At 40.1% G+C, this 18,364-nt stretch overlaps 1 protein-coding gene across 2 annotated transcripts in view; it reads right to left on the reverse strand.

The window, feature by feature from the left end:
* The window catches only part of SRBD1 (S1 RNA binding domain 1), a 126,355-nt gene extending 125,547 nt beyond the window's left edge, over positions 1 to 808 (reverse strand). Inside the window, exon 1 of one of the 2 annotated variants that reach the window (XM_031594673.2) lies at positions 690 to 808. The gene's annotated coding sequence lies outside the window, so the exon portion shown is untranslated. Of the gene's footprint in view, positions 1 to 105; positions 615 to 689 lie in introns of those variants that run through there. The other variant, XM_031594680.2, reaches the window with a different exon arrangement.
* Between the last annotated feature and the right edge of the window lie 17,556 nt (positions 809 to 18,364).

Below are 18,364 nucleotides of genomic sequence, written 5' to 3' on the forward strand. Positions count from 1 at the left end.
GTTGTGAGGAATCAATCCTGGGGACATGAGGGACGTAAGATAGTGCTGTCACTGAACTGGGAGAGATGCCTCGTAAGGAATGCCTGAGCACCTCCGTGTGCTTACCAGACTGTACACAAGCAGGTGACACTAGCCCAAGCAAGGCTAGGGGGGGCTGTTCTGCTTCAGGACAGCAGCCGGCAGCGTGTTAGCGGCTCCCTCCAACCCAGCAAAGCAGCCATAAAGCAACACTCCCATTCGGTTTAGTTTAAGGAGCTGCCTTATTTCCTAAAAGACAACGAAGTCGTGCACCTCTTCCCTTTGGCAACGACCGCAGAACGCGTGACCGTGCCGCGTCACTGCACGCCAAGCACCAGCGAGCTGTGAGCAGAGCAGAGCAAAGTCGGTGCTCTGTCATCCGCGAGCACCGCACCGCTGCTCGTGGCCCAGAGACGCGGCCGGGCTCCAAACACCCGCTGTGCACTCGGAGCCCAGCTCTCTACCCCGGAACCACCTCCCGCGCCGTGACACGCTGCCGGCCGGGCGCAACTCCCCTCCGGGAGACCCGAACGGCGGAACAAAAGAGAACGTTCCGCGGCCAGCGAAGCCCCCGGGGCCCACAGGCCGCTCTCCGCTGCCGCCGGCAGCCCTGCCCTGCTCGTGCCCGCGGCCCAGAGCCCCGCGGAGCGGGCGGAGTCCCCAAACTTTACCCCTGCTGCCGCGTTTGAAAGGGCCGCCAGGGCCGCCGCGGCGGAGCCGGCCGCGCCGCGGGGAGGAGCAGGAAGCGGCAGCCGCGCCGCGTTGCAGGAAGCGGGCAGCGAGCGGGGCGGGAAGGCCGCCAGCCCCGCCCTCCGCTCCGCCTCGCGGTGCCCGCGGCCGGCGGGGTGGCGGCCCCGCTGGTCCTGTCCGTCGGGACCACGCGGCCACATGGGGTCCGCCGCCGTCAGGGGGCGCGGGTGGCCGGTTTCTTGGAATGGGACTGGGGCCCGGGTGGGGGTAGGGAATCGGGCTGGGTGCGTTCGGGCTGCTGACGGTCATGAGCCTGAATCACAGCATTGTTAAGGTTGGAAAAGACCTCTGAGGTCATCTAGTCCAACTGCCCAGCTACCACCAATATTGCCCACTTAACCATGTTCCGTAGTACATATACACACCCGCCGGGACAGCAACTCCACCACCTCCCTGGGCAGTCCGTTCCAGCACCTCAACACTCTGAGAATATTTTGTTTCCTAATATCCAACCTGAACCTCTCCTGGTGTAACTTAAAGCCATTCCCTCGTATCCTATGGCTGTTTGCTGGGAGAAGAGGCTGACCCCCACCTCACCTCAACCTCCTTTCAGGCTGTTGTATGGAGCGATAATGTTCATCCCTGCCTCCTCCAGACGGAACAATCACAGCTCCCTCAGATGATCCTCATGAGACTCCAGACCCATCACAGCTTTACTGCCCTTCTCTGGACACACTCCAGGGCCTCTAAGTCTTTCTTGTAGTGAGGGGCCCCAAAGTAAACACAGTGCTGGAGGTGCAGTCCCACTGGTGCTAAGTACAGAAGGACGATTATCTCCCTGCTCCTGCTGGCAACACTATTTCTGATACAAGGCAGGATGCCATTGGCCTCCTTGGCCACCTGGGCACACTGCTGGTTCATTTTCAGCTGAGTGTCAGCCAACACTCCTAGACCTTTTTTTCTCCACACAGCTTTCCAGTCACTCTGACCCAAGCCTTGTAGTGTTGTATGGGGTTGTTGTAACTGAAATGCAGGACCCAGCACTTGGTCTTGTTTAACTTCACGCCATTGGCCTCAGCACAGTGATCCAGCTTGTCCAGATCCTTCTGTGGGGCTTTCCTATTCTCAGGCATATCAACACTGCACCCCAATTTGATTTAATCTGCAAACTTATTGAGAGTGCACTCAATTCTCCTCAACTAGAATTTTGACCCCAAATTATTTCTCTGAGGTTGCAGTGAAGTGTCTCAGTGCAGGTCTCCTGGCTGCTAAGTGTCTGCTCAGGCCTTGCAGCCCCATGAAGGTTGATGTTATTTGCAGGATAGAAGTTGTCAGTATACCTTGTACAGATGAAGGGGTGAGGGCTGTGCACTGTGCAGCCAACAGTCCTATATGAAATGAGTCTGCTGCAATGAGAAAGGCCGTGTCCTTTTGTTCACAAAACATATGGATTCAGTTCCTGACTGATAGGAGTTCGGAAGCTGCTAGAAGTGTCTTCACTGCCTTTGGATCAGAACCCCACTGATACTGTGCATCATTTCTTTCTCTCTGAAGTGAGGCTAGTTGTTTTCAAAGGGTAGTGAAGCAAAAACCGTATGTGTGTGATGCTGAGATACCACAGCACGGGTGGCCACAGAAGACATGTAAATAAATACATATTCTTTCTCTCAGCCCACTGCAGTAGCATGAGGTCCATATGGATCCTGTTGTTCCTTTACCTCCTGCTAACTAGATCCTGTGTTTCTTTTTTTTTAACTACACTACAGACATTTCCACTGTTGTGTTAGAAAAATTGTCAGCATCATGATCCTGGCACGAAGTTGCAGATGAAGTTATGCTTTCTTGTGATCTCCGTATTTATTCCTTTTTCATTGTAAGTAAGTTCATCTGCTTTCAGCAGTGATCCTATGAAACCCGTCTCTTATGTGAAAGTTAATGGGTTCTGGTTTTCTGAAATCGTTGCTCCAGGATTGGAGCAGTCAGCTGTTACACTGAAGCTGCCTTTAAAGCTTCCATTACCCTAAAAGGTCTTCTGCTTTGTATCATAAATATTTGTAACTTGTGGTCATAACTACCAGCCAGCTGTCCTTGTGTCCTGGAATGGTAACTTCTTAAATAGAACTAAGGTGTAATAAACTTAAATAATTCATAATTTTTCATCTTGACTTCATAATAAATGTATGTTTAACAGTCTAGAATTACTTTGAACACAGTAATGTTCAGTGCATTCTCTGTCTTTTCATGAAGTTTACCTGACCTCTATAGTTTTCAGGGGCCCAGACGCAGAATTATGCACATTTATGTCTATGCATGTAGTTATATCTATGGTGCCAAATCTGCAGCTGATATAAACTGTCATAGCCCTGCTGATTCAAATAGGGCCTGTGATTTACACAAGTTGAGGACCTGACTTGTAGATCTCAATAGGATTGTCCATATGTTTAAAGGCAATTGAGTGCATAAGCGTTTGCAGGCGCAGAGCTCTTTCACTTGGAGCTTTGTCCTATTAAGAGCCAAAGAGTGGTTTAGTCTCATACTGGGGAAATATCCATTGCTACAACTAAATTTCTGTGATCTAACTGGCTAATGTGATATGTATTAAGTCACATTAGAACTTCAGACAGTTATTCAGCTGAAATATCTTCATTTGTAATAGGTAAGACTCTGATTTGTTATGTTTCAGCTCAAATGCTGCTCTTACACCAACAGGGAAGTAACCTTGAAATACAAGAACCCAGTGCACTATGTAGATAAGGACAAAAGATTGTGATTATAAATAGCTTAGAAATCACATTTAAGTAGTTGGTCTGATTACATTTTGTAAGACAGTGAAACTTTGCATTGTATAAAAATACTGCCTGTGTCATCTGACTCCTTTGATGCATTGCATTAAAATTCCTATCCCTGAGTACATATCAAGGAGTCAACTTTATTTCTGTTCTATTAATACTCTGAAATTAGGTCACCACTCTTGTAAGGAAGAGCTAAGTCTGTACAGCTGATTTCAGAGAAATTATCTGGATAAAAATGTTCTTTTTTCACGTTTGTATGCAGTGATGCTTTCTTACTTATAACCAGTAATTTTATTATCTGTTCTGATACTGTATTTTATGCTGGCAGAGTTTTGTAGATTTGTTTATAGTGACCCCTGCTGCAAAGGATTAAGATTGACTTTCTCTAAGCCTCTAAAAAGGCATTTACCCCATTATTTCAGAGGTCGGTTCAAAAGAACCAACCAGTTGTAAATTCAAGTTAGGAATATAACATTTGAAACTCCCTAACATGGATCATTCTGAATAAAATCCATAGTTAATTATTTATTTTCTCAAATGTGTAAGATGTACTTTCTAATGCAATGCAATTTAGTTACAAAGTGAAATAGCTTTTCATGCCCCAGATGCAATGCTTACTTTTGTGTTATTGTTCTGTGATAAAGGTTAGACTGCTCACCAAAAAAACATTGTCTGAACTGCTGTGTGTTAATGGTTTTAGAATTCCACTGAGGAAAGCACATATTTATGTTTATACAGGATAGCAAAATAGTAAAAAAGCGGATTAGGGCACATAACTGAGTTTAAATATTGATTAATCGTCTGGTTTCTGAGGGACTTAAAGGTCAGTCTATTCCTGTATTACCCCAAATAGAATGCTTTTTCAAACTTGGGCTTAACAATATTTCAGTATTAGGTAAGGGTATGCAGTCTTTTACAAGCAAAAGATCAATCTATGCTTTGCACTGGCCAAAAGCCATGTAGCTGGTGCATCACTTAACCTGCAAAAGGGAACGTGCAAAAGAACGTGCAAAAGGGAAGTGTATGAACTGCAAGTTTTGTGCTGTTGTGACTACCTAGAAGTCTGCAGGATGGACGAAACACATTTATACCTGCTTGCAAAAGTCACTCCAGGTATAGCCACAGAAAAATCCTCCTTCTATATATTAGTGTAAATGTTATTTTACAAATATGTATGCTTGATGCATTTTTTTTTTAAGTTGTGTTTATAGAATATCATTTAGGCTGCAAAGCCAAACCAAAAAGCATATTTAGAACTACTTGTGTTACCTTCATTCTGCCCACTGTGCAAATATTTACTGATGAAGGTAGGCATCCCATGGAAAATGTGAGAATAGCATAGTGAAATAACCACAAGGAAACAAAATTACCATCTCAGAAGCAACTTGAGTTTTACTTATCCTGCACACTGAGTTCTTCATTTTCCTTTCTCAGTAGCTTTCTCGCACAGCTGAGTGCAATGTCTTAAACTTGACAGAAATGTAAAAACTAAATTGAGTGCACTTGTGCCATATTTTGTATTACCAGTGGGGTTTGAATCCAGTATCTTTTCCCCAGTTGCCACAATTCAATACAAAACCAGTGGAATTTGCCATCTTAGTGTAGGAGCAATGGATTATGGATCTTAACAGCAGTCGGTGGGAAGAAATCCAGCAGAGATGCATTTCTTTCTCTTTTTCCGTGAGCCGTAAAAATCATGTCACCTGAAGTGCCGGGTGAACCACTGGTGCAATGTGTTTGGGTCTCTCTCTCTCCTCCTGGAGAACTGAAAGAAATCCAGTCCTTCACAATGTTCCCAAAAATCAACCACTAGGGACAGATGCTGGATTACTTACAGTATGAGAGTGCAGCCTGGTTCTTGGCAATGATGCAGGAACATGCTGAAGGTCATATGGTCTGTACTCAAGCTACATGAACTTGTCATCCATACTTCTGTTTTCCACCTCAGCATTGTGGCAGCTCATGAGTTAGCTTATTTTGCAGCCATTAGTGCTGCTTTGGTGACAGTTTGAACTGAACCATGAGATGCTCGTGTGTTTTGTTATCATCTTGGTAAACTGACACAAATTTCCTTAGGAGTGTAACAGGGAGAAGATAATTGGTGTTTTTTAACAGACTGTTTCTCAACCAAAGGTAGCAGAATGTTGTGATGTCTATACACAGGGAAAGCCAGTCTGTGCTCTGATCTTCTCAGACACAGGAAGGCTCTCGTCCAGAAGTAAGATAACTGCATGAGCCTCAGCTAATAAGCACTGCTGAGAGGCAGGGTATGTTGGTTTGGGCACAGTGCCACATTAGTGTGACTCTATATCCTCCAGAAAGATGCTAGCTTATATCTGGGAAACACAGAGCATGAGCACAGCTTGCTTGCATCTGTCTGCACCTGTTTGTATAACCTTACAGAAGAAAAAAGTAGTAACTTCCCAATTAATTAGAAAAAGCCTCTTGCAGGGATAAGAGCATCTGTGAAAAACATGTCCTGCTTTAAAACTTCCTTAATTTTTCTTTGTCTTCAAGTCCTAGAAGAATATGGCCAGTGAAGTAATAGTTGATCTTGCCAATATAATCTCAAAATGCCTTTGCAATCCCCATCTGTTTTTGTTTTCTTCTGTTCCTTCCTGTCTTATATTTATACTGAATTGTCTCTGAGAGGGAGACCATCTGACTGCCTGTGCTTATACAAAAATATTGTGTGATGGTATCTTTATCTGTGTCTCTGACTTCTGAGTACTATCGTGTGTCTAGCAGTGATATAGGTGATCTGTATTAAGTAACCATTTGTTTTAGGACTGATAACATCAGTCAGCAAAAGCTGAGATCAGTCAGAAAATACTTTTCACTGTATTCATACTTTCTACTTGCCAGTTGGACAAGGCACTGCTATTTTTATTTGGTGTTGTAATGTGTGCTTGTAAATCAAAGCTATGTCACTATCCTTCATCACTACTGTAAGCTTATTGCTTTAGTCAAACCCTAATTTCATCCTATGCCCTGCCTATCCAGAAAACTAATGTGACCACCACAGCTGCAGAACGGGAGTCCTCCATGCTCAGATCCACTTTGAAGAATACACTGCACAACCAGCTTTCATAGTCCAGCACAACATCCAGGACCATATCCTACATCTTCAAAATCCATTGGTATTCCATACCTGATCTGTTAATTGCACAGCTGCATGGAGTACTATAGAATGGTTCTTCTCTCAGTCAATCCTGGCAACTTTTTGCAGAATTACTCCTGAATCTCTGTTATGTGTTAATACATCAATACTGTATATGTAAGGAGATGAGAAAAGAAATCATGGAAGGAAAGTAAGGGATGAAAATATGTTTAGACTGAAGTATAGGCTGTTGTTCATGAGTTTCCACACACACAGCTAATTCAAAGAAGATGGTCTCTTCAGAATCAGAAGTTAGAAGCGTCTTAGGGATTTCTAGAGGGCAGATCTATGTCTGTAGAAATCAGTTCTGATTTGTGTAAATAAGCATGCTTAAGATTATTCTGAAGTTCTTCGGGGGCTATGACAGTTTTTTTGAAACAGTTTCACTTGGGGGAATCAGAAATAAAGTATTTCACTCAAAGTTGGGCCACCCAACCAACAAAACCCAGCATTTCTGAACTACCCATATAATACAGTAAAAGGGAAATTATTATCCATATAAAATCCTTTATCCTGTTTACTTTATCATACGTATTTTTCCATATGCATTTGCCTCGCAGTTCTCTCTATGTGGGACTAGGAAGTCTCAGGACAAATCAGTCTCAGTTTCCTTTGTTGCCTCTGTGGAAGCACCCAGGTCAGGACCTTCAGCAGCCACAAGGCCATGTGACTCGTTACGGACAGATTAAATCCATCTCTTCTGAAAGCAGGAGATGTTGCCAAGAAGAGTGGCCTCAGAAAGTGTGCATTATTCCCATCTGTTTGAGTAGCAGTTAAGTGCTTGCAAATTGATCAGATGCTTTCAGCAAGATATGAAAAGGGCTTTGGTCTAGGGACATTAATCTGAATCTCAGATTCAATTTCCTCCTCTACTACAGACGTCCTGTGTGACCTTGGTATGTTGCTCTTTCTGTTGTACATCAGTCCATCATCAGTAATATGGCCTGCCAATAATGTTTCCCAAAATGTTGTGTGAGGGTAAATAATGACTATGATATTCTCAAATATTAGCACAGAAGAATCTTAGATTTTAGTAACTGAAAACTCCTGTGGGAAAAAAATTCATCAGTTCCAGCACATAGACAGTAGCAGTATCTGCTTTTGTCTGTTACTTATTGGCAGAATAATTTATACAGACATACTTATGCAGTTCCTATGAAACAATCTGTGGATAATTTTGAAACAAGAATGTATGTAGGCAAAATGTATCCTTAGTAATGCATGTGACCCAAATGATCACTTAGAGAACTTCATTTCTTAGTCATCATTTCTTCTACTTGTCTGTCTTCAAAAGCAAGATGGTGCTTTACAAGTCAAAAGATTTCGAGAGATTTTTATGCATGTTTCCAAGTCCACATAACTGTAAGCATCAAAATAAAGTTACTCAAGGCCTTTTTCACATATCTGAAATTCCGTGTCTGGAGATTGATGAGTCTGGTCCTAGGGCTGAACTGAGAAGGCCACAACACTTTGCCCTTTGTATCCATCAGTTCTGGAACTAATGAGTGCAGCCATCAACTACAGTTGAAAAACCATGCTAGATCATGGCATGGCTTTCCCTTGATGAAGTCAGACCTTGCTTTCTGATTGTGCTTGTAATGTGTGTAAGTCTTTTTTACTAGTACAGCAGACTGCTGTACTTTATTTTTTGTTTGTTTGTTTGTTTAATGTCTCACCCCTGCTAAATCTGAAGCAATGTTGTTAGAGTCAAGAAACAGCAATTCAGCAGCCTCTGCTTTAGAGGGAATAATGAAAATGAAAAATGGAGTTTCATTGATTTCATGTCTTTTTTTATTCTGTACCACAGCAGATCAGTCATTCTCTGACAAGAAGTTCAAAAAAATCCAGTGAATGGATAATGTTGACACATAAAACTTGGTTGCTATTTTTGCAAAATAACTACTACAGTAACTATATATAGTCAGAAGCAATTGCTTCTGTAGATAAAATACCAGTGAACACATTACAATATTAAAGAGAAATTTTGAGCTTCCATCACATACACAAGTTTTTGCCCACTCCCATTACATAGACGCTATGACTTTGCAGCCATAATTCTGCAATGCTATGAGAGTTAATTTAGGATGTGCTTGGCATATTATACTTCCTCACATTCCTAAATGAAGTGTTATTCCATTAGCTGATCAGTTCTCATTTTAGCTAGCCACTTCAGCTTTCATTTCTGTAAAGAAATTTACAGTTATTTCACTGAATATATGGGAATGCAAGAATTCATTATCATTACTATATACTTAAGATTTATGAATGTCTAACAGTGGATTTAGGAGACTGTGGGGATCCAGATGTATTAGTTAGGCAATATTATTTTGAAACTCCCACTCTTTAAAAAAAGCATCTTTGAAATGTCTGTGATAGGTAGCAAAAGCAAGGTAAATTAATAGCAGATAAGATCAGAAGTGATGTATCAGATATGAGATACATGTATCATGATATGATGTACAGATATGAGAAATTCTTGAAAGGGAAGGAAAATAGCTTGTGGACTGTGCTGCTTGTAGGAAGAAGCACTGGTTAAGTATCTTTGGAGATACATTTACAGTGGTCTCTATCCTTTACTGAAGGGTAGAGACTCGTCTGTAAATGGAGGGAGTGTTGTTTGCTAACTCAGGCAAAGTTAGAAAGCTTGCTCATTCTTTATTGCATTTAACTGAAGTACAGATGTTAAAAATACAGAGGGCACCTACAGAAGAGTTTGAAAGTCACTTGTTTCTTTCTTTTCTCATGTGTGATTTTTGAGATGAAGCTGTCTATGTAAATCAACTAGTCAGAAAGAACACAAGTCTATTCCTATGAAATACCTTATACTGATTCACTCCTTACTGTTGTTAATATTATCACAACAAACAGGAGCTGCTGTGGTGGAGCAGGACCCTGCCAACCTGTTTGCCAAATGGCAGAACAGAAGCAGAGCAGTACTGGACACATTTACATGCAGTGTAGTAAAGGAAGGTTTAAAGCTGTGAAGCACATTGAATGGGTGGACAGGCATCCCCAGGGCTTAAGGGCAGCATAGGAAAGGAGATTTGTCTGCATGTTAGAGACAATGATCAGAAAAGGATGTTGACACCTTATTAGGAAAAGACTTATTAAGGCAGAGTGGAGATGGACTGTGTAGTAACCTAAAGGGGAAAAGGAACAGCATGAGTTTACTCAAACAGGAATAAATGAGAGCAAGCCATATTTAATTTAGGGAAAAGCCTATGCAATCCTTTAAAAAGTTGTGAATAAACAGGAGTTATGCAGGAATACATCTGTCACAATCCAAAAAGCAGAGTCTTGCTCTCGCACAGGCTGTGATTGAAGATTTTATTGCTGAAGAAATCAGCAAGACAAACTCTGAAGATAACTCAGAGTAGAAGTTGACATCTATGTTATTAGAGCTGACAGTAGTGTGACAAGAAATGAGATTACAAGGAAAGTTCACTATGGGAAACCAAATCATATTAACTTGTTTGATTTGTCTCTTTGTATTTCAGTAAGTTTGCAGGAATTCAATACCAGCTTCCCCTAAAAATGAAGACATTTGTGTTCTCAACTTGTTGTCAAATAAAATGACAACAAGTAAAAGCCTATATTCAGTGGTGCTGGTTCTGTAACAACAGTAATACATACTGCTGGTGGGTGATAACCCAGTGTCACAATCAGTATTATGCCAGTTGTCAATACACATGCTGTCAAAGGACATTCCCATTTGTCCTCTTTTGCTCTCTGTCCTGTGACCTGGCTCCACCACTCTGTATTTGCATTTCTTCCTTCTTTATCTCTCCTAGTGGCACAGTGTAATAACAGATGACCACTGCAGTGGATAATGGAGAAAAATAGCTGCCCAAGTTTCTTGTACCTATTGGTCTGGAGATCTGAAGGATGAGGATGCCCTGTAACAGCCTGGGCTGCAGCCCACTGAAGAAAAACTAAAACACAAAAACAACAAAATGATGTCTCCATCCTCTGCCATTATTGAATGATTCAGTCACAAAATATGCTACTGAAACATCTGAAAAATGTTATGTTCATCCACACGTAAATCAGAAATGTTAGGAATTATATTACTCAAACTTTCCTATACGTATTAGAAAAAAGAGGAAAAGATGGAAGAGTTTCAGTTCAGAAGAAGAATTTTGTAAAGTTATAAGAATATTAGCACACACTTGGAAAATATTTTAGAATCAAGGATGGAATTCTACCTTGATCATATCCGTGTAATAGCCATTTCTTTGATAACAAATGCTTATTAAATATAAAATCTTATTGCATTTTTCAACCTGACTGCTTACTCTCTTTCCATCCTCTCTCCCTTATGACTCCTTACTGCGTATAGCAGCCTTCTGTGTTTTGGAGCAAGTGTAAGCTACTTCTAAATGTTGGAGGAAGAGGTACATAAAAGAAAGTGCTCCTTTAATTTAATACATTTAATTGTAATAAAGCACCAACATTTCTATGTTTGTTGGCTAAATCTAGTGCTAAAAGGTCAAATACAAACTAGATCATAAGAGCACAAACCAGAAATCTCCTTACTTTGAAAGAGTTACAAAAATATGTAAATATTAGTATAAACAGATTAAAACAAATAAATGGGGGAAAACAAAAGTGAAACATGACTGACTGAATGAACTGAATTAATATAAACTATTTTTGTCTTATAAAGAATGAGGTGTTTTAAGGACTGTGATACCTATGAGAAAAGTAGAGTAATTCAGAAATAGGAATATTAGTGTTTTCTCTATACTATTTTTTTATGCATCACATCCAGTCCTCTAGATGGAGTAATTTTCTCGCACTCCCAGTAGGGATGAGTGAAGGACATCAGATTCCCTGGGATCAGACAGAACATTTGTATCACAGACACCGAGGATCTCCCAGAGGACTCCTTCAGTTATGTTAATATTAGAGACAAGATTGTTGTACAGCCTTTTAGAAAAATGCTGTGTTCTTATGATACTGACACACATTATTTACAGGAATAATAATAATAATAATTTTAAAAGTACACATTTGTATTAATGTTTGATCTTTTATTTTATTTTTATTTACAAGAAACACTAAGAAACACTGTAAGAAATCCAATCTGGACACATTAATTAGTATTCAGACTACCTGCAAATAATCATTCGGATAACCTGTCCTACCTTGAATTTGGTAACAGTCAGCAGCCCTATATTTGATTCATCTAGATCAGTTACCTGCTTGACTTAACATGAGCAGCATTAGGACAAGTATCTCTGTACATGTTTAAGGCCAGGTAACTAGAAATAACCAACATAACTGCATGAGATTTAGATGAAAGCAGTCAGTTCTCATGTGTTTCTCTAAAGAGAGTCTGCTTGCCTGCTTTCCTTAAGGTAAAAATGAAAAACAAAACAAAACAAACAATGAGCTTTTTTCATATGAAAACTTTAAATTTCATGGTGGATTATTTTCAGCTGAGAACTAGATTGTTTTCAGATACTGAAAATTTGTAGTCTATGATATTCCTTTTTTTTTCTTCTTGCTCCCAGATGTGTGATATATCCTAAGCCTGAAGTATTTATGATTTATGGTAGGGAGCAAAAGAATGTCTCTTAGAAGTTATCTGCTAAACGCCTAGAACTTTTGATATGTTTCTGAGCCTGTTTAGATATCGTTGAAACAAACAAGAAAACAAAACTCCAGTCTCATTTGCCTTGATTTTTCATAAAGAAGAAAACCTGTTTTCTAATTAGATCAAATATAAATGTTCTTTGCCTTTATAGAACAGCCATCAAATCCTAAATTGCATGTATAAAATTCAGGAGTGTGCTCCCAGGATTGATCTGCAGATCTGTTGCACTTTTGCTTCAGTGGGAGTGGATGATGTGTTGTCTTGCCAGAAGAGTACTGCTTCATAGGATCGCATCCTTTGTCTTCTACTTGTCTTGTGCTGCATTAGAAATTACACTTTGGGATGAAATCTTTGTTATGGTTTCATTATTGAGACCTTCCATAACCCAGTTCAGAAAAAGCTAAGACAAACAGACTTTTAAAACAAGGCTTTAAGATAGACCGATGGCAAAGTGCATGTTTTCGGCATCTGAATGCAGAAGCATAATGGAGTATGAAAAGTTCCCAACCAAATCCACTGCATAACAAGAAGAAATAAAAGTAAAATAAACTGAGGGGGAGTAATTGTGATCAGATTATCCTGTATGTTTTTATGCTGCATGTGAACTCTGAAGTTATGTTGTATATAATATATTTATATAATTTAATATATTTATATAATTTAGTGGTCAACAGTTTTCTAGTCTGTGTTTGCCAGTAGAGCCTATTAGGCATCATCATGTGAGAAAATATGTTTCTGTCAGTCCACACCTTGTAATTTTCTCCCAGCATTTCCTCCTTCCTTACCCTCGTGATCAGTGTGTTAAAGCAGGAACTATGTCTGAAAAGATTTTACACTGTCACCTGTACTGGGAAACAAAGTGTGACTTTAGCAACTTAAAATAGGTGAATATTATGTAATTACGTAGCTAGACACTAAGTTTCAGTTCTCCAAAGACATGTGCAAGAATGTCTTCTGGAGAGTCCCAAATTCTGACATACAGATTGAATTGTGTTCTGCACACACATACTGGCCTTTTAAGGTTCTGGGCAGAATTGTAACTGGTTAATGATGCAAGGCAGAAAGCAAAGCTCAGCGTGTCCTACATGCCCTGAATGGCAATACTCCAAATACTATAAATCATTACATCACTTCTTTATTATGCCTTGCATTATCAATTTTAAAAGCGTGAATTCTTGATTTCACTACCGTGGGAAAAGGCCGGAGGAAAGCTGTGGGAATTGTGAGATATGGATTTTATTAATGACTCCGTTAATGACTTTATGTTTGATTTTAAGCAGGTGATTAGAACTAAATGCTCACAGAGCTTAACTTCAGATACCTAATATATTTCATCAGATATTTTGCAATTAAAGCACTCAAAATTCAGTGCAACTTCAAATGTGTAGTCCTTTAATCATTCTCTTTCTCAGTCCTTCTCTCTGCAAAGTGGTGATAATACCTACTTTTGAAGTGTCTGTTCTTTTTATATTGAATATATTTATACTGAATTGATGTATAATTTAAAATCATTAAAAAAAAAATAGTGGAAGCTGGTAATGATAGCTACATATTGGGCACACTTATTAGTTAGCGATAACTTATCAACTGTGAAATGAATTTACCTTGGAGTGTCACATGTAATAGTAACAGATACTCCAAATCCTGTAGAGTTCTGAGAGACAGAAAGACAAATCCCAGCAATGCTTGAGTGAGGTCCATCTACTCTGCTACTTTTCTCAGGAACCACAGAACACTCAGTGATGTCCAAATCGAGAGCAAATACCCAACTACTGTGACTTCCAGTTTGCCTTATTTTTTAAATTTCTTTCGGAATGCATATACTGAATATTTGTTCAATATGGCCATTTCCTTTGATTACAGTGCAGATGCCCCACTCAGTACACAGAGGTACTAAAGTTAAAATTTCCAGTGCATGCCGGCCATTCCAGATTGTGATCTCAGTTACACAGTCATAAGCCTGCAGTTTCCCCATCATAGTTAATGGAGCTTTTTCATTACAATATTTGTGTACCTGGAGTTAGAATCTTGCCCCAAACTCCCATAACTCAAACACATTAACATTTTACAAGGTATATGGGACACCTGCACCTAGACTTTGCGTGAGCTTGTCTTTATCTACTTTAGCAGAACAATAGGCCTTTCTGCCTATTCTTCTGTACCCTGCAGGATGTTTTATGGTTTGCACTCCTGCAGTGTATGAGGAAGCAGAAAGAAAAATATATTTCCTGGAGGCAAATACAGAATTTCTTTTTAAGTCTTCCTCAAGTAGGAAGAGTTTCTAGCAGGAGCTGTTATAGAACCGTTGTACTCTACAGATAGAAATAAAAAAGGCAGAAAGCCAACAGGATTATGGATAAGTGACAAGCAATCCCAAAACACAGTGGGTGTCCAGCTTCAGGGGTGGGGCTTTCTTGTTTTAGAGAAGGGCTAAGAGGCTGGTGAGGGGTCTGAAGCACAAGCCCTATGGTGAGTGGCTGAGGGAACTGGGATTGTTCAGTCTGGAGAAGAAGAGGCTCATAGGAGACCTTATCACTCTCTACAACCACCTGAAAGGAGGGTGTGGTGAGGTGAGCCTCTTGTCCTATGTAACAGCAACAGGATGAGAGGGAATGGCCTCAAGTTGCGGCAGGGGAGATTCAGGTTGGACATTATGAAAAACTTCTCTGAAAGAGTGGTCAGGTTCTAGAACAGGCTGCCCACGGAGGTGATGGTGTCACCATCTCGTAGGTGTTCAAGAAATGCTTAGATGTTGTACTGATGGACACTGTTTAGTGGGAAATATAGGTGATAGGTGGATGATTGGACTGGATGATCTTGGAGGCCTTTCCCATCCTTGGTGATTCTATGATTCTATGTTGAAAATAATTGCATATAACAACAGATTATTCTTGCACCTCACTTGAAAGTGGTTAACTGGCAGACAGGAAAATCTGCCAGGAAATACTTCTCCCTACTTGCTAGTTCTGTGGGCTTCTTTTGTTTGTTTGGTTTTGGTTTTGCCATGATACAAAATCATTCCTTTAAGCAGCACTGGTACTAGATTGTTTTTCAGTGTGCTGCTCAGAATGCAACAGAACAAATTACCCAGACAGGCAAGACTGAAGTTAATGTTTCTATCTTCTTCTGATACAGAGAATGAGCTGTATCTTTAGAAAAACGCTTCTTGCAAAGCTCTCCTTATGTATGTAGAGGGGCTGATTTAGGGCACAGAGGTCTCTCTTGGAGTCTGATCTATTCCAAAATTCTTTGCAACGTGGTGCAAACCCTTGTTTCTCTGTCACAAAATTATTCCCAGCAAAGACAAACTTATTGTGTCCGAATGTCAACAAGCTCCTATTATATTTCATATATATATTGCAGGGTACTGAGCAATGTCAGTACCCTGCAAGCTTCCATTCCCAAGAAACTTGTAAATTCTCTACATGAAGGCTGATAAATTGAAACCATGCCTGGGTTTTACCCTTCACAAATTTCTCCCTAAGCTCCAATTCTAGAACAGAGCAATCCTGCAAACCCACAGCAGATGCCACTGAAAAGGAAAGCTGTGTGCATAAAGGCTGAGATGATGTAGGTAGAAGACCAAGTGGAAGCCTATACTTGGGATATATTTCCAGTATGGAAATTCCACTGTATTTTACCAGGTAGCTATTACAGTGGTAAAGATTTTTATATTTGTATAAAAAGTCACCATCCACAAGCAAAAATAAAATAAAATAAAAACATAATTATGAGAGTTGCTGGCACAGCTGTGTTTTTCTGGGATCATACAGATCTACAGCCGTGACTAGGTGAGTCAGAAGTCTCTGGTCTAACTGTGACCTAAGCATATGGTCTACAAGTCTACAAATGTTTTTGTAACATATGCAGATATGCTCAAGCCAGCTCTAATCTAAATCAGATAAGAACTGTTCAGACAGTATGATATCAGAGGTTCAGTCTTGGCCAGAAAACCAGGTACATACTTAAAGTCAGACTGACTGGTGGCCACTGCATTGAAGTCAATACATCTGCCGGAACTAGGTACCCTAATGCAGCAAATCCTGCAAGCCTGTATCAGTTGCATGCAGATATGATGAAGACGATAAAGGGTCTGGAACACCACTCTTTTGAGAAAAGACTGAGTGACCTGGATCTGTTCAGCCTTGAGAAAAGAAGAGTGAGAAGGGATCTTATTAATGTCTATAAATACAAAGTTTCACACTAAGTAAGAACTTCTTAATAGTAAGGGTGACAGAGCACTGGAACAGGCTGCCCAGAGGCGTTGTGGAGCCTCCTTCTCGGGAGACATTCAAGACCCACCTGGATGACTACCTGTGCAATCTGGTCTAGGGAGTCTATTTTGGCCATGGGGCTGGACTCGATGATCTCTAGAGGTCCCTTCCAGGCCCAACAATTCTGTGATTCTGTGATATGTTCTGAAAGATTTATTAACAAGAAAAAGTAACAAATAGAGGCAGAGTTTAAGCATGTTCTTTCAAAAGTGGTCGAGAATGCTACCAAAATTATAATTAAATGAGAAAAATTTGGAAAGCATTAATCACACAATGAAAAGCTCTCATTTGCTAAGACATTTCACAAAGAACATTATAAGCGCCTTGAGTAACTTTTTCAAGTACAAGCTTTGCCAAAAAGAATAAATTAGCAGGAAATTGGTGGGACACACAAGGAAAACTGGTGGAGTTGAGTTGGAAGTTAAAGCAAGCTCAGTGAACTTTTTTTTTTTTTTGTTTCCTTATTATTTAGAAAAGACAAATTAGTTATTGGTATATTCTCCAGGTCAATTGCAATATGACAGGAATAAAAATACTCTTCAGAATACTTTTTTTTTTCAGCTATGAGTCAAAAAATTAGGTCACTAAATAGTAGTTTGACTTTCAAAGATATTCAGTATTCATGACCAATCTTTGATTCTATTGAAGGGACCAATCGTGCTAACACTTAACTATTTCACTTGCATAAGAATATCCATTAAGTTTAGTGGAATTCAGTGGACATTTTGATACTAGCCAACATCTTCACAAATGTGATGCTTTTTATACACGCTTTTACATACGTCGTACTTTTCAGACATAGGGCCTGATTTTTAGGTGGTCCTGTGTTGAGCCAGAATTTGGACTCAATGATCCCTATAGGTCCCTTCCAACTTGGGATATTTGGTGTTTCTATGAATGTGTTCATGTTCAGAGTCAATTCAGAGCCAAAGTTTCACAAGTTTATAACTTGGGTTCTGGGTTTTATTTCTGAAAATCTCTCCTTGCACACAAGTTTGATTTTATTCTATTTGCATCTGTTCTATTTTATATAACTTTAAAAAAATAACACTTCTTTTAAAATTAAACCTAAACATTTTTTTCTCTCTTTCTTTCATATTACTGTACATAGAAAAATCCAGAAAATATACCAACATTCCTCAGAGGGTGAAAAATTTCTTCAGGTAAGCTACAGAAACTGATAAAAGCATCAGTTTTATAAAGACTTAGCTGGATATACTCACTTGCCATTCGCACTGTTAAAAGGAAAAAAAAAAAAATTCTCTGGAAACCGCGGTAAAACTATCAACTTTGGGCGAGAACACCACCGAAGCAGTTGCAATGCGGCTCTAATAAATGAACACAGCCCGTGGCTGACAGGACTTTACACACTCCCTCCACCAGATCGTGCTGTTTCTCCGTAGAGCTCGGAGGATTCACGGGCCATGGAAAGGTCAGGGGCTGACTCAAGGTAACGAACTACAGCTTGCCCACTCCCTCCACGTCGCTGCCACTGCAAACCAAACAGGGAAGGCAGAGACGGATTTAGAAGAGTAAAAGCAGGTGCTGAAAGGCTGTTCTTTGCAGATGACTGCATGCAGTTTACTAATCTGCTGTAGCCTTTGCAATAGGACACAGAAATACAGCTAGAGTGCTTTCTATTGTCCTTCTGTAGCAGAAATCTTGCATGTGCTGTATCTTGTCCTTAACCTTGTGATACACAGAAGGAATAGCATTTGCCCTTCAGTTCTTAAAGAACCAAAGCCTCTCAAACCCACAACAGAATTAAAATCAAGAAACAAATACTTTAAACTCTTTCAAGTGGAAAATGGCACATGCAGCTGGAGTATTT

Source organism: Phasianus colchicus, chromosome 2 (assembly GCF_987193195.1).
Source record: "Phasianus colchicus chromosome 2, bPhaCol1.hap1.1, whole genome shotgun sequence".
Taxonomy (NCBI): domain Eukaryota; kingdom Metazoa; phylum Chordata; class Aves; order Galliformes; family Phasianidae; genus Phasianus; species Phasianus colchicus.